Here is an 18,091-nt window from a genome sequence, read left to right as displayed (position 1 = left end):
CAGTCTAAGAACTGCTTGTAGGTGCACCCTGCACATACATTATAACATATGATTGGCATTAGCATTCTTGCTAAGGAAATGGATTTAGGTCATGGTATGTCTTAATGACTTAGGGTTACTATGAGGTGGATTGTTATTGTTGCCAGTGTTGCCAGAGTTGCTCCCACTCATTCCTCCTTGAGAGGAAGCATATTGAGCAATGGCAGCAGCAATGACTTGCTGTAGTTCGTCCTGAGTGGTAGGCATTTGCTGTTGTTGACGTCTTGGCGGCATCTTCTAAAGATGTGTTTACGTCGGTCAGGCCATGGTAAAGCGTACGTATATAGTAATAGTAATAACACATAACATCTCATTTATCAATACTTCACAAATACTAATCACATAACATCCCATGTCACAAATATTGTACACACAACATCCCATGTCATAAAAATATAAATAAGCAATCAAGCGAATCAAATATGATGAGAATACTGCGATTGCTATATATCGAGACCACGTAGTAAGTGTATCAGTACATCACTGTGTCATACAATCATCAATCAACTAGGGGCTACATCACCCCTGTCCAAAAACTATATCAGGTCAGTGTCAAATACATCAAATACATCAACAAAAGTCAGAATCATCATGTAGTCTCCAAAAAGGTTGTGCAGTCAAAAGCAATCGCGGTCCTCTCACCAACGTCTACCCAAACAGCACTGATGAGCTCTATACAGATGGCGGTGGAGGAGGGGGAAAGTGAGTGTAAAACAAACGACGTAACTGGAGCCAGTCCTCCTCCATGGCTCTCTGAGTATGGATGAATGAAGCGACCTGCTGCTCTAAAGCAAAGAGGCGTGCAGCATAATCTGGGGGTACCGGTCGATAAGGCTGCAAAGGAGAGTGTGTCTGACCATGGCACGAACATGGTGGCAGCTGAGCTCTCTCAAGCTCCTGGATACGCTGCGTGTGTGACTCATGCTGAAAAACGAAAGACATCAAAACGTCCTCTATAGTGTGTCCCACATGGAATGGATGGTAAGGATCAGTAGGTGGCATGACAGGCGGTGACGGCCAAAGGAATGGCGTACTGGTGGGATCAAAAGGTGCCACATGAAAAGGAGAGACAGGGGGTACAACAGGTGGAAACTGTGGCATAACAGGAACAGATGTCGGTATATGCCCAAAGGGATGGGCCGACGAACCCTCTCCAGGTCTCGCTGGAGGTACAAACTGAGGAACCTGAAAAGAGAAGTCCACATGTCGTGTATCAGTGTGGTGTTGGGGCATAGGTGGAACATCCTCGTCAGCAGGAATCCACCCGTGCTGTGCGTGCTCGTCCGGTGGATCCATGTGTGCCGCGAACAGTGCATGCTCGGGCTCTAGTGGAACGGGATCAGGTGGGGGAGCAACAATAGGGTGAACGGGTGCAATGTGATCGACAGGATGGTCAACAAGTATATCAGCAATAAGAGGTGGATCGACATGATCGGCAACAATAACATGATCACCCTCTAGATGATCATCGACAGGCGGGTCAGCTAGAACAGGCTCAACAGGGATGCCATCATGTACGGGATCATGCTCAGGCATAGGGTCTAGAGCAGCTGCCTGCTGTCACGGCCCCCGACCCGGTTTGACCCGTTTCAGGAGCCGCGGGACAGAAATCCCGTGATATTTATTTATGTGATTTTAGCAGCGGAATTCTTTAACATCAGGATCGTTATAAAGCTAAAAAAATTTTCCCGATTATTTTATTTCACAATTCGGGCTAAAACCCCGACAATTTACAATAATAAGATTTTTCTGATAAATCTTTATTTCAAAACATATTTCTTTATTTTATACTGAGCCACTATCTTAAGCTTGAAATGCTCCCCGGCACTTTTCCTGAATTACAGTAGATCACCTGAAACATGTTTGAAAAAGGTTTTGTCAGCGGGGAAATACTGAGTGAATCATTCATTTTACTAAAATGACACAATTGTTATAATTCACAGTGTTAAGATCTTTTACACATGTTTCTGATATCAACCAACTACCCACAGTATTTGTCACTCGACCGGATCTGTGACAGTGGTCATATCACCATTGGCTGCCCCAATGAATGACGTATCACTAAATTTTAGGTTCGCCCACCTAAAGTGATGAAAACAGTAGTAGTGTGCACAATACCCCACATACTGGCTGTAATTTGGTGATTACATCAACTTAATCACTGTAATTATAATTCTGAAAATAATTTGGAGTATTGTAAAATAGTTGATAAAAAGAGAATGACTCACATTGCAGATTTAATACGGACAGAATATGATTTAGCCTGGTTAACCTAATTTCAATAATAATGCACACAAAACTGGGTTAGTGATCAATACAGCAGTCACGATAACTCACGAAATCAAATTCTCACAATGAATGACAAAGTGCAATACTTAAACATTCATCGATTTAACGACGAACGACAAAGTATAACCCAATGTGGGCGGCACTTAAACATTCTTTGGATATATTCATCTCGGAAAATGAATCGTAATAGCGATCGAGTAATTACCCTGTTTTGCGGCAGCAATTCGAAAGCAGTGTGTGCTTAATTGTGATATTACTGATCTATCTCGACGTACACAGAGCGTATTAACGTCGTTTCAACTTCTAAAGGCTACTGCCAATGTCTGCTATTTATAGTGAAATTTGGGACTCCCTTACGGACCGTATGGCTTTTCCCTTTACGGTCCGTAAAGGGTGCAGTCTATATACCTATGCTAGTTGGTTTCGGGACTAGCTTGCATGAATCACCAAAAAATTGAATTTCAATCTGTACAACGCGATTTTAAGATAATTATCAACTAGGGTTTACCCCCCCTGAGTTTTAGGGGCCCTGATCCTGATTCCGATTGTTCCGAAAATTTTAGGGTTAGTGCGGAATTATTTGGGTGTCTCAATTAGGGTTTCCTTATTGACTAATTATCATTCTAATTATAAATTTTAATGAGAGTTGTTACATCCTCCCCACCTTAAGAAAAATCTCGTCCTCGAGATTTATTGAAATAGATGAGGGTATTTCTGCTTCATTTCTGACTCCAGTTCCTAAGTATATTCTGGTCCTCTCTTTGAATTCCATTTGACTTTCACCAGTACTAGTCGCTTGTGTTTGAGAAACTTGATTTTCTTATCTTCTATTTGTAAGGGTTTTTCTATGAATTTTAGCTTTTCATTTACCTCTATGTCTTGAAGAGGTACTACCAGGGATTCGTCTGATAGACATTTCTTAAGATTGGATACATGAAATACATCATGTACTCCAGCTAATTCTTCTGGTAGTTGTAAGCGATAAGCAACTGGTCCGATTCGTTGAATCACTGGGAATGGTCCAACATATCTTGGACTCAGTTTTCCTTTCTTACCAAATCGTACTACTCCTTTCCAAGGAGATACTTTCAAAAGTACTTTGTCTCCTATCTGGAATTCGAGTGGCTTGCGGCGATTGTCTGCATAGCTCTTTTGGCGATCTCGAGCCGTCTTTAGTCTTTCCTTGATTTGTGTTATCTTGTCAGTGGTTTCTTGCACGATTTCTGGACCTGATAATTGACTTTCTCCTATTTCTGCCCAACATACTGGAGTTCTGCACTTGCGTCCATACAGTGCTTCGAATGGAGCAGCATCAATGCTTGAGTAATAACTATTATTATAGGAGAATTCGATTAATGGTAAATGGTTATCCCAATTACCTCCAAAGTCAATTACACATGCTCGGAGCATGTCTTCTAGGGTTTGGATCGTCCTTTCACTTTGTCCGTCTGTTTGTGGATGATATGCAGTACTTAAATTGAGTCGGGTTCCCATTGATTCTTGGAAACTTGTCCAGAAACGGGAAGTGAAACGACTATCTCTATCCGATACAATGGAGAGTGGAACTCCATGTAAGGATACTATTTCATCTACGTACAACTTGGCTAACCTTTCCATATTAAAGGTTTCCTTTATTGGTAAAAAAATGAGCGGATTTGGTTAATCGGTCTACGATCACCCAAATAGCATCATTACCTTTTCTGGTTTTGGGTAACTTAGTAACAAAGTCCATTGTTATGAGTTCCCATTTCCAAACAGGCATTTCTAATTGTTGTAGCAGACCTGAAGGTTTCTGATGTTCGGCTTTAACTTGTGAACAAGTTAGACACTTAGATACGTATTCGGCTATATCCTTCTTCATTCCTATCCACCAGAAATTCTTTCTTAAATCTTGGTACATCTTATTGTTTCCTGGATGTACAGTATACCTAGATTTATGAGCTTCGTCTAAAATCTTTGACCTTAAATTTCCCTGTTTAGGTACCCAAATTCTGCTTTTGTGGAATTTCCAAATTCCATCATTTCCTTGTTCCAATTCTTTTAGGTAACCTTTCATTCCTTCGGCATCGTCCTTGATTGCCCTTTCCTGAATTTCCTTTAATTGTTCCATTAAATCTACTTGTAGATTTATTCTAAGGGCACGGACTCGCCTTTGCTTCTCATGATACTTACGACTTAAGGCGTCTGCGACTACGTTTGCCTTTCCTTCGTGATTCACCATGTGTCCTAAAAATTGCACTTCTTGTAGCCAAAATTCACACTTCGAGAATTTAGCGTACAACTTTTCTTTTCTTAACAAAGTTAAGAGTGCATGCAAGTGCTGACAATGTTCGACCTGACTTTTTGAATAAATAAGTATATCGTCTATGAAAACAATTACAAATTTATCCAAATATGGTTTACAGATCCTGTTCATCATGTCCATAAATGCTGCAGGTGCATTAGTTAACCCAAAGGGCATGACTGTAAACTCATAATGTCCATACGTAGTTCTAAAAGCAGTTTTAGGTATGTCTTCTTCTTGAACCTTTAATTGATGATATCCGGAGCGCAAATCTATCTTAGAAAAATATTTAGCGCCTTGTAATTGATCGAAAAGATCATCAATCCTAGGTAATGGGTATCGATTTTTAATTGTAACCTTATTCAATTCTCTATAATCGATACACATTCTCATCGATCCATCTTTCTTTTTCACAAACAACACTGGTGCACCCCAAGGGGATGAACTAGGTTGTATAAATCCTTTGCTTAGTAATTCATCTAATTGCTTCTTTAATTCTAGCATTTCGGTAGGAGCTAATCGATAGGGTGCCTTGGCTATCGGTGTAGTTCCTGGAATTAGATGAATCCTAAATTCTACCTCCCTATCTGGTGGTAATCCAGGTAAATCTTCTGGAAATACATCTGGGTATTCTGAGACTACAGGAATTTCCTTAAGTTCTTTTCCTTTAGTACAAATGATTACTGAAATCATATATACTATTCCTTGTTTCCGTTCATAATTAGCAACTTTCATTACTGATATGAACTTCAGCGGCTTTCGAGGTTTATCTCCTGTAATCATGATTACTTTCCCAGTAGGTGATTGAATTTCTATAGAGTTTCTATCACAAATGATTTGAGCATGGTTGGCTATTAACCAATCCATTCCTAACACAACATCGAACTCAGCTAATTTCATAGGCAATAGGTTTGCAACAAATTTATGACCTGAGAGTTCTATTTCTACTTTTTGCAAAACCTGATTGATTTTTACTGAATTCCCATCTGCGGTTTCGACTGTAAAAATCTGCCTAACGGTAGTTAAGGGTAACTTAAGAGCTTGACAGAATGAAGTATTTATAAAACTTTGGTTTGCACAAGAGTCAAATAATACTTTTGCATAAACGTTGTGAACTAGAAACGTACCGGCGATGACATCCGGAATGAGCTCTGCTTCTTGAGTGGTTAGCTGGAATGCTCTGGCATTCTTCTTAGTAGCTCCTTCGGTCGCTTTGGGTTTGTTGTCTACTGGGTTGGCTAACTTAGGACATTCTGTCTTGAAATGTCCGGCTTCTCCACAATTGTAACAAATTATGGATTTCTTCCTGCAGTTTTCTTCCCGATGTCCTATCGTTTTGCAAAAATTGCAAAGTTTGTTACATTTTCCAAAATGATTCTTTTTGCAAATTTTGCAGAATGGCAAAGTTGAGGATTGCCCTGTTCCTCTTTTCTTTTTGAAATTACTATTATTACCCACCCTAAATCCTTGGGTAATTTTCTGGGCTAGTTCCTTCTTCCTATCTTCATCTCTTGTACGTATCAGTTCATCAGTTAGGGTGTTAGCTAATTCTACTGCATCGTCAATAGTGCGAGGTCTCGCAGCCTTAACGATATTGCGAATTTCGCTAATTAATCCCCAAATATAGCGAGAAATGTGTACCGGTTCTGGCGAAGCCAGGTTAGGTACCACTCTAGCATATTCGAAGAATGTCGAAGTATAACCACGACAATCCACACCTAACATCCGATGAGTTAGGAACTTATTTGTCATTCGTTCCTTTTCATACTCAGGACAGAATTTTCTTTCTACGAGATTCTTAAATTCTTCCCAAGTTATAGCATAAGCCCTATCTCTTCTTTTAGCTTGTAACACAGTGTTCCACCATTCGAGTGCTCCTTCTTTAAACAGATTTGATGCGTACATGACCTGATCATCTTTGGCACACTTACTTATTGCAATTACTGCTTCGGTTTTCTCTAACCAACGTAGTGATGCAGTTGCCCCTTCATTGCCTGCAAATTCAGTGGGTTTACAAGCAAGGAATTCTTTGAAAGTGCAACCAGGTGTTGCAGCCTTCCGTTTCTTAGGGAGCGGCGTGTGCTGGGATTCATTATCATGATTAACATGATTATGGCCACCGTTTATACTATTACTGAAGTTATCTTCAGTAGTACGTTTACTAGGAATGATATGTTGCGGTTCGATTGGACTTTTTACAGTAGCAACAAATGCTGGAATAGCATTGGCTATCCCTTGAGCAACAATATTTTCAATATCTTGTCTAGTCATATATTGATCCCCTGGATGTTGCTCCGACTGATTAACCTCATTTACTGGTTCATTACCACTATTTGCCATCTGATAATATATAATAATTTTTTATTAGTATTTGATAAATAGTAATCATACATAAACAATCAGACAATTTATAATACACGTATAGTCAAAACTATCGATTTCTCGATTCTATTTCATATCCGTTATAGTATACATTACTACACACAGATATTTTACAAAGTTTTATTCGGAGTTATGTTACAGACTGATTTCACTATATACTATTACACAACTATAGTTTTACCATCCTCCTGTCCCTCACCATTTGTTGTTCTAAAAACGCATTTCCCTTTCATCATATTTCCAGGCAATCTGTCCCCCTATCTCCCTGATTCTATTCCCTGCATCCATCAATTCTTCACCGAAATGGCGAAGTTCAGTCATATTCTCAGTGCTCATTGGTGGATTAGGTAGGGGTTCTGGATCGAATTGCGGAAGGAAGGAATAAGGGTCGTTGACAATATTTTGAAATTGCCAATCATTCGTCCACCATTCTTCCATTTCTATAGGTTGAGCGTGGACTATTGGTTCTGGGATTGCTGGTGCAAAATTCATAGGGAGTGGATTTTCACTAGGATAGGTAAAAACATTTGTATTGACAGGCTGAATAGTTTCACAGTTTGCCAATAGAAAATCTATTTCATCCTGAAAAGTTATTCCCTGGTTTTGGTTTTGATTGGAGCTCTCTCCGATTTCTATCTGTGTTGGTCTAGAACCTTGCCCTACTTCCATTTCTATTTCTTGAGAATATTCCTCAAACTGTATCTCCATTTGCCTAGAATCTTTCTTAACTTCAATTTCCATCTCCGGCTGTTTACCAGTTTCTTTTTCTATTTCTAAAGGATTGTTTATTTTAGGAAGTTTCGGGACTGGCTTTTTCCTACGGATACGATGTCCCCACACGTAATTCTTCTTTTTCTTTCGTTTTGGCTTTGTCAAAGGTGGAGCATGGAATTCTACAGGTTGGTCCACATCAGCAAAGTATCCAGTAAACTCTTGGGAAACTTCTATATTCACCGGGTAAAGATTGAGGTTCTGAAAAGCTTCAGATATCTCGCTCATGCTGTGTAGCATATATGCAAAATGCACAGAAATGCTAAGTTAAAACTTTGGAACAAAGTTTAACAAATAAACATCGAAGTTTTATTGCACACTATTTGTACAAACTAATAGGAAAGAACACACTCAGATTTATTTATTTATTTACTGAGAAGTGTTATTACTAGACTTAGGGTATTTAAAGATTTGCATGTTCTGCTACTGTAGCTAGCATATATAAATTTGCCCATTTCTCATCTAGCTTATCTTCCCAAGGTGATTTATTGATTAACTCCTGGGTTTCCTTTTTAATCCTCTTTTCTCGGATTTGCTCTTTACTTTTCTTAATAATCATACTCCTTTTTCTAGGAGAAAGTGATTTCTCATATTGTGCTTTTCGCACAAATATTCCTTCTTCAGGAATTGTAGGGAGCTTTGAAAATTTAGTTTTGGATGAATTTCCCTCTTCGTAGACTGACCTATCTAATTTAAGATAGATATCTTGCAACTTTTGCTTACCCATACTGTAACTAACAAATAGTCAGTTTAATAAAACACATAATCACATAATAGTAATCAGGAAAAAATAAGTATCTTTTAAATACTTAATTAGCTTAACTCAGTGGCTCTGATACCACCTTATTTCTGTCACGGCCCCCGACCCGGTTTGACCCGTTTCAGGAGCCGCGGGACAGAAATCCCGTGATATTTATTTATGTGATTTTAGCAGCGGAATTCTTTAACATCAGGATCGTTATAAAGCTAAAAAAATTTTCCCGATTATTTTATTTCACAATTCGGGCTAAAACCCCGATAATTTACAATAATAAGATTTTTCTGATAAATCTTTATTTCAAAACATATTTCTTTATTTTATACTGAGCCACTATCTTAAGCTTGAAATGCTCCCCGACACTTTTCCTGAATTACAGTAGATCACCTGAAACATGTTTGAAAAAGGTTTTGTCAGCGGGGAAATACTGAGTGAATCATTCATTTTACTAAAACGACACAATTGTTATAATTCACAGTGTTAAGATCTTTTACACATGTTTCTGATATCAACCAACTACCCACAGTATTTGTCACTCGACCGGATCTGTGACAGTGGTCATATCACCATTGGTTGCCCCAATGAATGACGTATCACTAAATTTTAGGTTCGCCCACCTAAAGTGATAAAAACAGTAGTAATGTGCACAATACCCCACATACTGGCTGTAATTTGGTGATTACATCAACTTAATCACTGTAATTATAATTCTGAAAATAATTTGGAGTATTGTAAAATAGTTGATAAAAAGAGAATGACTCACATTGCAGATTTAATACGGACAGAATATGATTTGCAGATTTCAATAATAATGCACACAAAACTGGGTTAGTGATCAATACAGCAGTCACAATAACTCACGAAATCAAATTCTCACAATGAACGACAAAGTGCAATACTTAAACATTCATCGATTTAACGACGAACGACAAAGTATAACCCAATGTGGGCGGCACTTAAACATTCTTTGGATATATTGATCTCGGAAAATGAATCGTAATAGCGATCGAGTAATTACCCTGTTTTGCGGCAGCAATTCGAAAGCAGTGTGTGTTTAATTGTGATATTACTGATCTATCTCGACGTACACAAAGCGTATTATCGTCGTTTCAACTTCTAAAGGCTACTGCCAATGTCTGCTATTTATAGTGAAATTTGGGACTCCCTTACGGACCGTATGGCTTTTCCCTTTACGGTCCGTAAAGGGTGCAGTCTATATACCTATGCTAGTTGGTTTCGGGACTAGCTTGCATGAATCACCAAAAATTTGAATTTCAATCTGTACAACGCAATTTTAAGATAATTATCAACTAGGGTTTATCCCCCCCCCCCGAGTTTTAGGGGCCCTGATCCTGATTCCGATTGTTCCGAAAATTTTAGGGTTAGTGCGGAATTATTTGGGTGTCTCAATTAGGGTTTCCTTATTGACTAATTATCATTCTAATTATAAATTTTAATGAGAGTTGTTACACCTGCTCAGGAGCCAAGGCAGGCTCAGGGTCATCAAAAGCCATCTCGAAATCGAACTCGGGGTCAATAGGATCGACTGGGTCAGCTGGATCCTCCATGGGCTGATCCATCGGTATGAACTCTATATCATGATCCGGGTCGAATCCCGGAGGAAAGATAGGATCAGAATCCTCTATGTCATCATGGTCAAACGCAAAGCTGGGAATAGGAGCAACAGAGGATGCCTGGTCGGGGTCCGAACCATGCGAAAAGTGCTGTGCGCTCAAAGGGTGGGAAGGTGCGGATGCCACAGACTCAAAGGAGTCTGGGACCGGAGAATGCGCAGGCGAATCCTCGGCGGGAGCATCAGCGATCATCAGAAGATCGCCAGCAGGAAGAAGGGCCGCGTCCTGGATCTCATCCTCGAGAAGATCATCATCCTCTGTGGGCTCATCGTCATACAGGTCAATATCGCCGTCAGCCTCGGCGTCAAGAAGTAAGTCATACGCAGGATAAACGGCTAAGGGTATAGGAGCCGGAATCTCTACTAACGGTAGGTACTCAGCGGGAGGGCCATCTGCAGGCTCATCAGCACCCTCAGGTAGTGCGAAGGGCTGAAAATCGTCCTCGTCAGTGCTGGTATAGTCAGAAGTGTGCACCTCGTGCTCCGAGGATGGGAGGTCATCAGATACTACAGGTATGGGTCCGGTGGTGTCCGAATCGCCTGTACCGGGCGAGTCCATGAGTCTGTAACATAAACACAAATATGCACAAATAATCAGTCATACAATCAAGTAATCACATAAGTCACCAAGTAAGAAATCACATAATCCTCCTAGTCCCACTAGCCTCCCAGTCTCCTAGACTGACATTCCTAGTCCCACTAGCCAAATTCTTCCCAGTCTCTAAGACTGCTCTATCATCCACCTCGACCTCCTAGAACGAGCCTCGACCTCCATGACCGAGCCTCAGCCTTCATGACTGAGCCTACTCTTCCTAGTCTCACTAGCCATCTACCTCGATCTCTAAGATCGAGCCTCGGCCTCCAAGACCGAGCCTCAGCCTCCAAGACTGAGCCTAAAACAACAAACATCTACCTCGATCTCTAAGATCGAGCCTCGGCCTCCAAGACCGAGCCTCAGCCTCCAAGATTGAGCCTAAAAATAATAAAATGTGCTCAACATTTGTTTATAAAAAGGTTTTGGATCTGGACTTAAGTGGTATGCAGTAAAAATGTTTTCGTGAGAGCCCTAGTGATCATAGTCTAGACTCGAGAAAGAATCCTAGTTCGCTATGATCAGAGCTCTGATACCAAGCTGTCACACCCTGGCTTTGCGGAAGCGTGGTTAATTTGGTGTGACTTCTTAATACCATAGCTTAATCATAACAAAGCTATATGAATTAAAAACATGCAAGATCATCCATTAAACTTTAAAAAAAACCAAATACAGTACCATTGTCTTAACGGGAAAACACCCTAATAACCATAACATTGTTCAACAAACAAACAAAACATAAACACAGTTTAAGGACTGTGACTTGTCCAGGAAAGAGTCACATTCCCTAAACCCCGGATGACCTCGGAAACTAGTGCAGCGGGAAAACGTGCCATACCGTGCCAGATCTTTAATTCCCTGAAATACATGTAAGTTGAAAAATCAACAATAATGTTGAGCGAGTTCATGCGAAAGTGAGTAAATAAACCTTTGTATTTATCAAAATCCTGGTATGTAGCAAATAAGGAAAAAGAGATCACCAATGGTTTGCAAGGCCATTGATACGTGTGAAGTGCAAGTAGGAAGACTCAACCCTTGCGATTTTGCGTCGGGGCACAAAGTCACCCCGCGGTCCGTTATGCTGGACCTGGGGTTGGGCTCGCTACACCCAGATAGATCTACCGCTTACGTCCCTCGGTCCTACAATGAGGATTAATGGCCTCCAGTTCCCGCCTACCCACTCACATGATCTAAGTAGTAACCCTCCTTACGCTAACCATACCATGTAAAAAGTACTCGTAATCATAGTAACATGTATTTCACCCCCGCAGTTTAGAAAACTGAAAACAGTTAAGAGAAAAGGGGGACATGAACTCACAGTCGGTGCGTCTCTACCAAGTACTCCAAATCAGGCAGCTGTGCAACGACCTACATGTGCTAATTCTATTAGACGGACGGCCGTGCCTTAGCTTTATAGTTTTAAGTTTTTGGGAAATAGTTAGACAACTATTCCGTGTTTACTTTTCATATATACTTGGTAGTTAATCTCCTTCCCAAGGATGGGGGATTTAATACATGTGCGTTCGAATTATATCATTAAGTCTCACTTAATATATATTTATTTCTAATTCCAAAATATAAATATTTTTCTCAAAAATATTATATTTTTATCTCACATAATTTTCCCCAAAAATAATATGTCGATAAAATACGCGTTCATAAATATTTCCGTATAATGCGTAAGTTACGTTTTAGCGTTCGAGTGGTAATAGTAATTACCGGTGTAACTCATATGTTTATTGTGTAAGCGTTCGTATTATTTTGGATCTGTTAACGTTCGTAAATATTATTTTTACTCTAAAAATAATATTTATGTATTTTTCACAAAATAATCATAAACAGTGTGGTGAAAATATAAACATATATATTTATCACATTTAGTTTTTATGAAAATCCCACCTCCGAATATTTGTAAATAAAGTCGTGGCGAAATATATTTTGAAAACATGTCAAAAATAATCCTAACACTTGTAGTGTAAATAATTCTAAGTGTTAGGTTTTTAGAAAAATTTCGCCAGAGTTTCCTCTGTAACTGGAGGTGGCCACGCTTTCAAGCGTATCATTTTCTTTTACAAAATCAATTTCAACAACTTCTTTATTCAATCAAACAATTTCCAACACATCAACTAGTCGACAAGTATGTAAATCGCATAAGTACATGAACTTGTAGTTTTTCCGAAACTATAGTGTAAATCCCATTATATTTTGGGGATCTTTTTATAAAGTAATTTGATCTCGTAAAAACCTCGTTTTTAGAGTAAATCCATCTTTACAACTTCTCGTCATCTTTTACAAAGATTGTTATTTTGTCGAAACTTTTCATTTCACAAGTGTTTACACACTTGTGGGTTATAAAAATCATACTTGTTAATGTAAGATCTATTTTTAGAAAACATGATTTTCTTTGATGCTTGGTCCTTTGGAAATACCACTTGCAAATACGTAGATCTGCTAGTTTTAAACGTTATTTTACAAGTAAAACATTTTTACACAAGTTCATGTTTCACGTGTGGTAGAGTTTCACCTTTTAACCCTTGTACCATTCGAAACAAGCTTATGTCAAGATCCATGACCTTAACCAAACCGGGTTAAATGATGATCCGAGCTACCACAACATAGATCGGGTCTAGATAACCACACAAAATCAATACTACAACATTTACACAACTAGTGATCTTTTAACCAACATTATTCATGTTTTTAGTAGACTTTTGTGCTTCAAATTGCAAGTTTCCGAATTTTAACCGTTACATAACATATTAACCACTTTAGAATAGTTCGAGAGAGTGTTTTAAGCATTATACCTCTAGCTCGAGGCTAGGGAAGAATCTATGCGAAAAATGCGTGGATAAAAGCTAGGTAGAGAGGTCCTTCGTCTTCCGTTTGCTCCGAGCTTCCTAATGCGTGACCCTTGACACTTGTATAACCTTGGAATGGAATGATCAAGAACCGAAAATGGATGTAGAGGGGGAGGGGTGTTCGGCCGTAAGGTGTAGAGAGGGAAAGAGAGAGAGTTTGTGATGTTGGAAAGTGAATGATCTTGCATGTAATCTCAAGTTACTTATAGGCAATGTTTAGGTTATAATCCAAGGGATCTTGTGTCTATTAGATACTAAACATATGGGATTAAAATAATGCATGGAAGGACAAGGTATGTCCCCTCTAGTTGGGGCCGGTTTCAATGGGGGGGGGGGGTCTTGGTTCGATTTCAACTAGATTAGTTGATGTTTAGTTAGGTTAACCTTGTTAAGTCTAGGCATTAACTTGGTTAGTTATACGATGTGTTTTAACGCGGGTGTTAGGGTCTTCAGGGACCCTAACTGGCTCAGAAAAAGATCAATATTGTTAATGTCAATATTTTCATGTTCCGGGTATAGTCCGGTTGTTCGGTTGGATAGTAATCCGTTAAAGCGCTTAATAAAGCTTTTAAGTGTCGTAAATACCATTTTTAGTGACACAACTTATTCCTGACACTTTGGAAAGTGTCTAGTAATATTTTTCTCATGTTTTGGCACTTTATTAGCTAGCCAGAAGCTGAAATGTTAATTAAAGTGCTGTGTTTTGTGCTCAGTGTATGTTTTAGGCACATCCAGTCATCGTAACTTATTCCTAGAGACGCAGTTCTACAACCCTTGTATCCCTATACTCACTATGGGTGTAGTAAAATATTTCTGGCTCGTATAGGCCTTAGAGGCAGTATCTGCCTGATGCTGGCTTTGTCAGCATGTTCAATAGGTTATCCGTTCATAGTGCTACTGTGCTTTTGTGCATCATGTTTGCCACTAGAGTTCAGTATGTAAACAATGTAGTGACGGTATGTAAAGTATGATGCAGGAATATACAAGTATCAGAAATCAAGTAGCAGTTCATCAGTAATTTCAAGTAAGCACAGTAATTAAGTAGCAATCAATTATTAATTAAATCGTACGAATACCTGGTTTAGTGAGGGTTGTCACAAAATATGATTAGGCCGTTGATTCCTAACTTTCTTAAAATCCTTGTGTCCCCGGCAACGGCGCCAAAAACTTGATGTGCGTTAGGTGTAATATAATTTAGATGTATATTTAAGCCCTTTTTACACTTTTAGCCAAGTTTTAAATTTATAAAACACGATATTTACTAACACTAAACACACATATGGGCAAGTGCACCCATCGTGGACGTAGTATAGTGTTGGTAAGATACCGAGGTCGTCCAAGGACACAAGAGCTTTTAGTACCGGTTTATCCTCAACGTCTAATCAAATCAAAATGTTAGAAAAGATTTTTAAACTAAGAAAAAAAACTAACTAAATGCTAAAAATAAAATAAAATAAAAAATAAAAACAGATAGACAAGATGAATCACTTGGATCCGACTCGTGTATGAGTATAACCTTTGATTATTTTCGCACTTTTGCACTTGTTTAAGAGATTATCTTAGTTATTGTAGGAGGCCCCTCTTTTGAAGGCGACGTTACCCTCAACCCAATAGTTTGAGTCAGCAATGATACAATCCTAAAGGGTCGGATTATTGAAAGATAATGAATTAAGTTATTAACGCAAATTATGGTAGGCCCCTCTTTTGGAGGTGACGTTACCCTCGACTAAGTAGTCTGAGTCAGCAGAGATACAGTCCTAAATAGCCGGGTTATAGTATTAATAGTAGTTAACTTATGAGGGGGTCAAAGAGTTTGGATCCCCGCCATCCAATACCTATGGGCATTGAAGGAGATCCTACTAAATTTGACCCAGGTCCCTTGCAGGACCTCTAAACGCTGAACAAGGGCAAGACCCTTACCAAACCGTTCCCTTAACCCCCGACCAGGTAGCCAACATACCTCCATATAGACCGTGGAGATATGAATGGTGAAAATCTTTTATTTTATATAGACAGTAAAATAATGCCAAGACACTACGGACAAACGATAAGGAAAGATCACCTTCAACATAAGCAACTAGTTATTAAAGTCATTAATACAAAACCAAATAAAAAGTGCAAAAGATTGAAAATAAAAAGTATTATACTAAACACTTGTCTTCACCAAGTGATGTAAGAGACTTAGGCAAACATGGCCTTGATTGTCAAGAACTCTTACGATCAATCTTGGATCCCGAGACGACTCACACACTCTATGATGGACAATGGATGATGGTGTTGTGATGGTGGTGGGTGGTGGATGAAGTGTGAGAGAGGTGGTGTGCCAAGGAATGAGTTGCAATGAAACCAAGCACTCCTATTTATAGGCTGAACAGAAGGCTGGGCACGGCCCCGTGTCCGCTGGACTCGGCCCCGTGCCTGTCTGACACTCTCTCTCTTCATTAATTGTAATTCGCAATTACAATTAATGCGCCTGCTGTACTTTCGCCACGCCCCCATGTTCACTGGGCACGGCCCCGTGGTGGGCAATAGAAGCTTCTCTAGGTTTGTCTTTTCTGCTGCTTTTTGGGCACGGCCCCGTGCTGGCTGAGCACGGGGCGTGTTCAGTCTTCTGCCTTCTCTATTTTGCTTGGGAGGATGCTGTTGAGGGGTCGGGCAATCCACTTATGTTCCTTTTCTTGTATTTATGTTAGATTTAGCTGTCTTTTTGCTTCTTTTGTGAATTTGAGCTCATTTAATCCTGAAAATACAAAAGGAAGACAAAAACATTCTTTTTCCAACATTAGTACTTAAAAAGGGTTAGTTTTATGCCTCATTTGATGTAATTTATATGTTGCATTTTACACACATCACACCAGCACCGGAAATCTTCTAGAAGGCACTAACGGTCGATAACAGTGAGACAACAAGGATATTCTCTGTTGTCGCCTTCCGGCCCAAGGCCCAACAGCCCATCTCTTCTTACACCTCTCTGGCTATAAATAGGGACCTTCATGCACAGGTTAATTCATTTTGCTCTCTTCACTCTCACCCTTAACACACACTTATTTCCTCAAAGCAGATACTTATTCTCACGTCGGAGTCTGGTTAAGAGGGAAACCCCCATATTCCCCTCTTAACGAGCTAACGGTGTTCTGTTTTGCAGGAAGATCAAGTCATTACGGAGCTCAGGAAAGCTAAGGAAGATTAACCCTCATGTTTGAAACATAAACCAAACTAATTAACTCTAAAATTAGTTTCGTGTTTCTTCAGTGTCTCTTCTTTTTGACCTGGAAAGTTTAACCACGGGTGATCTGCAATACAAAATTTCCAATCAAATGATCATTACAAAAAAAAAACAATAAATAAAAAAAAACACAGCGGTTGCCGCTGTGTCGAGGCACAGGTTTGGCTTGTTTTATCCTGAAGATAAAAATAAACTTAATTAAGCTTATTTCAAATATATTTCCAACAAAACCAATAAAAAGTAGGTCTATTTTAACATTAAAAACATGTATATTTATATGGATATCAATGAGATGCAACACTTATTCGCGTATGAATTCTTCTCATTACACTTACAAAACCGAATAGAATCATTATCAATGATCTAGTTAATTGGTCCATTCGAGTTATTCCATGAGACTGAGCGAAGTTATATTTCTAGTCTTTGTTATACACCAAATTCATTCTCATGTTATCTGTGACACCCCAGGAAAACCAGTGAACAATGTAACTTACCTAGCTTCCTCAGTGAGTGCGTACCAAATTTCGGGACGAAATTTCTTTCAAGTTGGGGATAATGTGACAACTCGACTTTTCGATTTACACTATCGCATAAATTTACGTTGACTTTGACCGGTGTAAATGGTAATACGTGTTTTGTATGACTTGTAATCATGTTTTGCTTTGATGAAATGTATCCCGATTTGTGAATATGTTATGTGTTGTACGATAAAGACAAAACGTATGTGTTAGTGAACCGGTTAGTAAACTCTTGAACTAGTTAACCATCACAATGAATCAGGAGTGTCTCGTCAATCATGGTTCGACGAAACGGAAAGTGAAAGTGATGTTACGGCCCAAAAGCCCAGTTACGGCCCAACTTGTGTGTGTAAATTATATACTAGATTAGGGGAAACTATTATCAAAATACAAAACCCTAGAACTCCCCCTTGAAACTGTCGACAGCACCTCTCTCTTGTGAAGCGTTTCTTTCGAGTTCCTTTAGCATCTCGATTGCTTTCGGTTAGTTCAGTCTCACTATTGTAAATCAAATCCTCTTATTAGGCATAGTTGTATCAATACTTGACTATTATGATATGGGTGTTAACTGTTTGCTTGACAATCGATGATTGCAACTTGATAGTATAGATATTTGGTTGGTTATGAAATCTTGACGGTCCAATTAAATCATTTGTTGTAGTCGTTGTCGGTGTGCATGTGTATTAGGAATCGTTGTCAGGAACATGTGGGTACTTATCATATGGTCGGCCACTATGTTGCA

Source organism: Helianthus annuus, chromosome 5 (assembly GCF_002127325.2).
Source record: "Helianthus annuus cultivar XRQ/B chromosome 5, HanXRQr2.0-SUNRISE, whole genome shotgun sequence".
Taxonomy (NCBI): domain Eukaryota; kingdom Viridiplantae; phylum Streptophyta; class Magnoliopsida; order Asterales; family Asteraceae; genus Helianthus; species Helianthus annuus.
The sequence above is the reverse complement of the archived record's forward strand: the minus strand, read 5'-3'. Positions refer to the sequence as shown.